Source organism: Colobus angolensis, unplaced genomic scaffold (assembly GCF_000951035.1).
Source record: "Colobus angolensis palliatus isolate OR3802 unplaced genomic scaffold, Cang.pa_1.0 Scaffold175, whole genome shotgun sequence".
NCBI classification, from domain to species: Eukaryota; Metazoa; Chordata; class Mammalia; order Primates; family Cercopithecidae; genus Colobus; species Colobus angolensis.
The window spans coordinates 3,671,340-3,679,628 of NW_012114877.1; positions in this window are offsets into that span (position 1 = coordinate 3,671,340).

The following is an 8,289-nucleotide window of genomic DNA, read 5'->3' on the forward strand; positions in this document are numbered from 1 at the left end:
TCAGCCGTGAGTAAGTCTAAGGCCTTGCGGTTTTGGAGGGTGACCTGTGCTAGGGAGCTGAGCTGCCGCTGAAGGGAGGCTAGGGAATAGGCGGAGTCCTCCATAGCAACAGAGAATTGCTGGAACAGCTTGTCATTTTCTATCATGGAGTGCCGTAGGGCTCCCCCTGCTAACCTAGCCGTGACAACATAGGTGGTTAAAGATATTCCGGCAATTAGCGGTAGAAATACTGCTCGCTTATGTCGGGCAGTCTCAATTGAGGTAGCCCTTGCCTAGCCTATGAACTCAGCCAGGGTTAGCAGGGTTAGCCGGGGAACTAGGGTGACAGGGATACACACCTGTCCGTCGGAATTGCTTTTGGACAGAGTTTTCAGCAGAGTCATATTACACCAGAAGAATACACCGGGGGGAGCATATAGGGGGTTGCTAGGGTATGTAGCTGATTGGTTGCAGAGGCTGTTGCTAAGTGCCGAATAGCAGTAGGGATATTTTTCTTGGTTTGGGTCACAGTATAGGGCTACATCAGGTATTGTAACTGTGGATAAATTTTTGAAGTCTGTCGTATAGTTGGTGGGAGGGGCGGATAGGGGAACGGCAGTTAATGGTGGTCTCCTTAAGGTTGCACACATAAAGCAAGAGGACAGGTCGCCTAAACCGGTGAGGTTGGCAAATGCTAGTCCTTCCTGTAATAGGGCTAGCCAAGAGAAGGGTTGCAAGTCTTGTGATAGCTTGGTTTCTTGTTTTTGGATATGTGTATGGACTAGGGGCTGAGTCTGGACTAGACTCCGCCATAGGTACAGGTGACTACTGGGCCAAGTACTAGTGGAATAGTAGTAGACCGCCTTATGTTGGGGTGCTGTCCACCGGGAGTGCCTTGGATCTGTTATTATCTAAGTATATATGTTGGGAGTCCTAGTCGGGTAGCGAGTCCTGAGGTGGTTAGACTGTTTATGCTGTTCATCCTATGTCTTGACTGGGTGCATTTTGCAATATCTGTATGGACAGCCTGCATTTTGATGCCACCAATAATGCTTACAATTGTATTTAGTCTGATCAAATTCGAAGCAGATCATGGGTAGCCTTGGTTTGGCAATCTGAAACTCGGTGAAGTTGAGGTAAATTGGAGTACTGCACCCGGAGGGGGGGCAATCTGCACTAGCTAGCCTGGGGGGTTTCTCCGGGGTGGGTTTGGTTCTCACAGAGCCAGAACCTCCAGACATAGGGATTAGACAGCGCAGCAGTGAGTAAAGTCAGATGCGTGAGGCATAAAAGCATAGGTAAGCTAGACATAGGTAAACTAGACATAGGTAAACTAGACATGGCTATGGGGGATTGCGGCGCACGGTTAGCTTTAAGGGATTGTTCTTAGCTTTGTCTATAGTCCATGTAACTGGTGCTCTAGATGGCTCGAGAAGGTCGGATGTTGGGTCCACTGGTTTGACGTGTGTGTAGTGGATCCACGAAGCGATGCCTTCTACTTTGAGAGCAGTGGGAGTAGTCAGGAGTACTTGCAGTGGTCCTTTCTACCTGGGTTGGAGAGTCTCTCGCTGGTGGCGCTTGACTAGGACCTAGTCTCCTGGCTGGAACGAATGAGGTGTTGGCGGAGGTCCTGTTTCGTACAGCTCTCGTAGCTTGGGCCAAATTTCTTGGTGAATTTTCTGTAAGGCTTGTAGGGAGAACAAGAGCTCAGAGACATTTTCGGTTTCAGATTTGAGCAGGTCATCTTTTAGGCTGGGAACCAGGGGTGGGGGTCTGCCATACATGATTTCATAGGGGGTGAGGCCTAACCTATACGGTGTATTGCAGGCCTGAAGCAGACGTAGGGGAGAAGTACTACCTAATTAGCGCCAGTCTCTATAGTCAATTTAGTTAAGGTCTCCTTTAGGGTCCGATTCATCTTTTCTACCTGTCCTGAGCTTTGGGGCCTATAAGCACAATGTAATTTCTAATCTGCCCTAAGAATGGAAGCCAAATCCTGACTTACCTTGGCAACGAAGGCCGGTCTATTATCTGACTTTATCTGGACGGGGAAACCATACCTAGGGAGAATTTCTTCTAAAATTTTCTTTGCTACAACCTGAGCAGTTTCTTTCTTAGTTGGGAACGCTTCCATCCATCCTGAAAAAGTATCTACAAAAACAAGTAAGTACTGATACTTATACTTCCTGGGTTTTATTTCAGTGAAATCTAACTCCTAATAGACACCGGGCCTAGATCCTCTAAACCTAGTCCTTGCGGTGGCTTGGGTTTGAGGGTAAGCGTTGTTCAGTTGGCAAACTTTGCAATTAGTCACGATGTGGCTGGCCATCTCGGCTATGTGTCTGATCTTGAGCTTGGAGTGTCTAATCAGGTCCATCATCCGCCGGGCACCCAGATGGGTGGTTCAGTGGATGTGTTCTAGCACTTGCTGTCCTAATTTTTCTGGCAAGATGGTCTGGTCATTAGTATCAGTCTACTACCTATTCTGGATCTGCTTCATGGGAAGTTTGTCGATCTACTGGAGATCTTGTTCTGAATAATCAGGGAAATACGGTAGGTCTTGGGGGCCCGGATCAGGGAGCTGGAGTGCAAGGAGTTGGCTGGGAGCCTTTGCCACGTTTCGCGCGATCTGATCAGCTAGAGAGTTGCCTCGAGCAGTTGGCGTGGTCGGTTTCTGATGCCTGGGACAATGTACAATAGCCAATTTCTTTGGCTTCCACAAGGCATTTAACAGGGCTAGGATCTCTTGTTTGTTTTTTATTTCTTTTCCTTCAGCTGTTAATAGTCCTTTCTCTTTGTAAATAGCCTTATGTATGTGTGCAGTGGCAAAAGCGTATCGACTGTCTGTGAATATGGTCAGTTTCTTCCCTGCCCCTAGGATAAGAGCTTGGGTGAGCGCTATCAGTTCGGCCTTCTGGGCCGAAGTTCCTGGGGGCAGGGGTTCCGCCTATATTACCTCAGTCTCTGAAGTCACTGCTGCTCCAGCGTACCTCTGGCCTTGGTGAAGGAAGCTGCTTTTATCAGTAAACCAGATGAGGTCTGCCTCAGGAAGTGGGCGGTCTTGCAGATCCTCCTGAACTCCGTGTACTTGAGCTAATATCTCAGTGCAATCATGGAGCGGGGCTTCTAGGTCTGGATTAGGCAACAGCAAGGCAGGGTTCAAGGTTGTTGGAGGCAGGAAAGTTATTCTGAGGGGGTTTAACAGCAGTCCTTGGTAGTGGGTGAGCCGGGCATTACTCATCTATCGGTCCGGAGGCTGCCGGAGGATGCCTTCGATGGCATGCGGGGTCATGACCTGCAATTCTTGGCCTATGGTTAGTTTATCAGCGTCTTTGACCATCAAGGCAGTGGCCGCGATTATCCGGAGGCAAGGAGGCCACCCGGCAGCCACTGAGTCCAGTCTTTTTGACAAATATGCAACCGGTCTCCGCCAGGGACCTAGATACTGAGTCAGTACTGCTTTGGCTACACCTTGGCTTTCGTCCACATATAGGTGGAAGGGCTTGGATGCATCGGGGAGCCCCAGCGCGGGGGCTGATAACAAAGCAGTTTTGATCTGTTGGAAGGCCAGCTCGGCCTCTTCCGTCTAATTGAAGGGCTGCCGTTCTTTTGTTGCCTGGTATAGGGGCTTGGCTAACTCTGCAAACCTGGGTATCCATAACCTACAGAACTTTGCCAACCTTAGGAATTCTCTCACCTGCCGTGTTGACTGGGGTCGGGGGATGCGTAGGACTGTCTCCTTCTGTTAACCAGCGTTGCCCCCCTTTCAATAGGTATCCTAGGTAGGTTACCTCCGACTTGCAGATCTGAGCCTTTGTTGCTGAGGCTCGGTAGCCTAGCTCCTCTAAAGTCTTTAGGAGGTTTTCAGTCCTTCGAACACAAGCTTCTGGGGATCTGGCCGCTATTAAGAGATCATCAACATACTGCAAAAGAGTTATTTCAGGGTGCTGCCGCTGGTACTCACCCAGATCTTCATGAAGGGCTTCATCGAACAGGGTTGGCGAGTTCTTGAATCTTTGTGGCGGCCTGGTCCACGTCAGCTGACTGTTGATGCCTCTTTCAGGATCAGTCTATTCAAATGCAAAGAGTTCTTGGCTTTTGGGAGCCAGAGGAAGGCTGAAGAAAGCATCTTTTAGATCAAGAACGGTATACCACTGTTTTTCTGGAGGTAAGGCACTTAAGAGGGTGTATGGATTGGGCACAATGGGATGTATGTCCATGACCTTTTTATTAACTTCTCTTAAATCCTGCACTGGCCTATAATCTATACTATTGGGTTTACGAACAGGTAACAGTGGAGTATTCTAGGATGAGTGGCAAGCCTGTAGGACTCCTTGGTCTAGGAGTCGGCGGATATGGGGCGTAATTCTTTCTTTTGCCTCTAGGGGCATGGGGTATTGCCGAACTTGAACCGGATCTGTCCTTGGCTTAACTTCGACAAATATGGCAGGCTGATGTTTAGCTAACCCTAAGCCTTTAGTTTCCGCCTACGCTCCAGGGAAGCGTTGGAGCCACGAGTCAATTTTTTGATCAGGGGACTTTTGCTCCTGATGGAGTCTGTACTCATCTTCTAAGGTGACAGTCAGGATGGATATTGGCCTGTTTTGGGAGTCAGTTATCTTGGGCCTTTCTGGCTTAAAGTGGATTTGGGCCTCTATTTTTGTTAACAAGTCCTTCCTTAATAGGGGGCAGGGACTTTCTGGGATGACTAGGAAGGAATGGGATACGTTTCCCGTTCCTAAGTCTACAGTCCTCTGAGTTGTCTAGGGGTATTTCTTGATGCCTGTGGCCCTGTGTACCTAGGATGTTTTCTTAGACATTTTTCTAATTGGTTTGGTTAGGACTGAGCGTTCCGCCCTAGTATCGACCAAGAAGTGAACTGGGGACCTCTCCACTTGCAGAGTTACCCTGGGTTCGGGGAGGGGGTCCGAACCCCGTCCCCCCTAGTCAGAGTCCTGGGTAACGAGGATGGAGGTAGGGTTGGTCGGCTTTCTTTTCTTTGGGCAGTCTTTAATCCAGTAACTACGTTCTTTACAATAAGCACACTGATCTCTTTCTAATCTCTGTTTGGAGCCTTGCCTTGCCTGCTTTCTGCTTTGGTCGTTCCTTGTCTGGGGGAAAGCTGCTACTAAGACTTTGGTCATTTCTTTAGTTGCCTTAAATTGCTTTTCTTCTGGAGTATCCCTGGTAATATATGGCTACCATGAAGGGACCTCCAAAGCGATGAGTAATATTGGACCACTTTGGCTTGCTATTCTGTCCTATCCTTCCTTAGAATTGGAGGAAAATACTGGGCACCTGCTGGCCGGTTAAAAATGATTAGTGTGGCTGCCAGACTTAAGACTCAGGTGTGAGGCTGTCTGGGAAAGGGCTTTCTAACAACCCTCAACCCTTCTCGGTTGGGAACATTGGTCTGCCTGGAGCCAGCTTCCACTTTCCGTTTTCTTCGGGAAGCCAAGGGCTGACTAGAGTCAGAAAACTGTTGTCCCGAACTCCTGGCATTAGCCAGTTGAGATCATGGCACAGCCAAAAGTCTCTACTCAACAGTCGTCCATGTGTGCACCCCTACCTTTCCTTCTGACCCATACCTCCTGGGTCCCGACCATGACTTTCTTGAAAGTGTAGCCCCAAAATTCTCCTTACCTCTGAATCTGCTTCCTCTGATCCCTGCCTCCTAGGCACTAATGGTTCAGACTTTCATTTCCTCTAGCAAGTTGTATCTCCAAAGGGATCTAAGGAAGTTCTATGCTGAGTCCTTAGGCATCTAGGCTATAAGCCCAGGGATTCTTATCCCTGGTGTCCCTCTCGATTTAGGTATACAGCTCTTGACATGGGCAGTTATGTGGGAGCCATTCCCCACCACTCTTGCCAGAGCCCCAAGTTTGTAATGGCTAAGAGAAGGAGAGAGAGAGAGACAGAAGAAAGAAAGATGGAGGAGTGAGAGAGAGAGAGACAGAGGAGAGAGAGGAGACACGGGAGAGAGAGAGAGAGATGGAGAGATGGAGGACACAGAGAGAGATGGAGAGAGATAAAGAGGGAGTCAAAGAGAAAAGAAAGAGAAAGAAATAGAAAAAAAAAGTGTGCCCTATTCCTTTAAAAGCCAGGGTAAATTTGAAACCTATAATTGATAATTGAAGGTCTTCTCCATGACCCTGCAACACTTCAATACTACCTTGTTGTCAGTGTAAACAAGGGCGTAGCCTGAAAACACTGAGACCACTGACAGCCCATAGCTTTCCTATCAAAAATCTTTAACCCAGTAACCCGTGGATGCATTCAGTCTGTAGCGGCAACTGCTTTGCTAACAGAAGAGAGTAGAAAAGTAACTTTCAGAGGAAACCTCATTGTGAGCACACCTCACCAGTTCACAAATTTTAAGTCAAAAAAGCAAAAAGGTAGCTTAGTAACTCAAAAATCTTAAAGTATGGGGCTATTCTGTTAGAAAAAGGTAATTTAACACCAATCACTGGTAATTCCCTTAACCCAGCTGATTTCCTAACAAGGGATTTAAATCTTAATTACCATACAAAGGTCCTACCAGACCTAGGAGGAACTCCCTTCAGGACAGGAGATAGATGGTTCCTCCCAGGTGATTGAGGAAAAAACCACAATGGGCATCCAGTAATTGATAGGGAGACTCTTGTAGAAGCAGAGTTAGAAAAATTGTCTAATAATTGGTCTCCTCAAACGTGAGAGCTGTTTGCATTTAGCCAAGCCTTAAAGTACTTACAGAATCAAAAAAGAGTATCTCAATCCTGACTCAAAAGATTATCTGTACCCTCTCTGAAATGAATTTGCATAAGAACGGTTGTTTATGGGAATTCATCTTGATGGGGCAGCTGGGTTGTTATGAAATACTCAGGAACCCAGCCCAGCTCTCGGACTCACCCCTGAGCACGAAGGCAAAGTTCGGTACACTGGTAAAGGATCACTAGAATCCAGCAGCCCGGACCCCTTTCTTTGTGTTCAAGAGAGGTGGGAAAAGAGGTGCAGGACAGCTACATCGGTGAGCGTAACTTATCTGATAAGCAGAGGTACATGGGTGGTTACGCACCCTGGAAAGGAATAAGCATTAGGACCATAGAGGACACTCTAGTACTAATGCTCATTGGAAAATGACTAGGGGTGCTGTCATCCCTATGTTCTTTTTTCAGATGGGAAACATTCCCCCCAAGGAAAAAACGCCCCTAAGTTGTATTCTGGAGAATTAGGACCAATTTGACCCTCTGACGCTAAGAAACAACTTACATTCTTTTGCAGTACTGCCTGGCCACGATATCCTCTTCAAGGGGGAGAAACCTGGCCTCCTAAGGGAAGTATAAATTATAACACCACCTTACAGCTAGACCTCTTTTGTAGAAAAGCAGGCAAATGGAATGAAGTGCCATATGTACAAACTTTCTTTTCATTAAGAGATAACTAGCACTTATGTAAAAAGTGTGATTTATGCCCTACAGGAAACCCTCAGAGTCTACTTCCCTACCCCAGCATTCCCCCAACTCCTTCCCCAACTAATAAGGACCCCCCTTCAACACAAATGGTCCAAAAGGAGATAGACAAAGGGATAAACAATGAACCAAAGGGTGCCAATATTCCCTGATTAAGCCTCCGCCAGGCAGTGGAGAAGGAGAATTTGGCCCAGCCAGAGTGCATGTACCTTTTTCTCTCTCAGACTTAAAGCAAATTAAAATAGACCTAGGTAAATTCTCAGATAACCCTGAAGGCTATACTGATGTTTTACAAGGGTTAGGACAATCCTTTGATCTGACATGGAGAGATATAATGTCACTGCTAAATCAGAGACTAACAACAAATGAGAGAAGTGCCGCCATAACTGCAGCATGAGAGTTTAGCGATCTCTGGTATCTCAGTCAGGTCAATGATAGGATGACAACAGAGGAAAGAGAATGATTCCCCACAGGCCAGCAGGCAGTTCCCAGTGTAGACCCTCACTAGGACACAGAATCAGAACATGGAGATTGGTGTCGCAGACATTTACTAACTTGCGTGCTAGAAGGACTAAGGAAAACTAGGAAAAAGCCTATGAATTATTCAGTGATGTACACTATAACACACGGAAAGGAAAAAAAATCCTACTGCCTTTCTGGAGAGACTAAGGGAGGTATTGAGGAAGCATACCTCCCTGTCACTTGACTCTATTGAAGGCCAACTGATCTTAAAGGATAAGTTTGTCACTCAGTCAGCTGCCGACATTAGGAAAAAACTTCAAAAGTCCACAAAATTTAGAAACCCTATTGAACTTGGCAACCTTGCCTTTTTATAATAGAGATCAGGAGGAGCAGGCGGAAT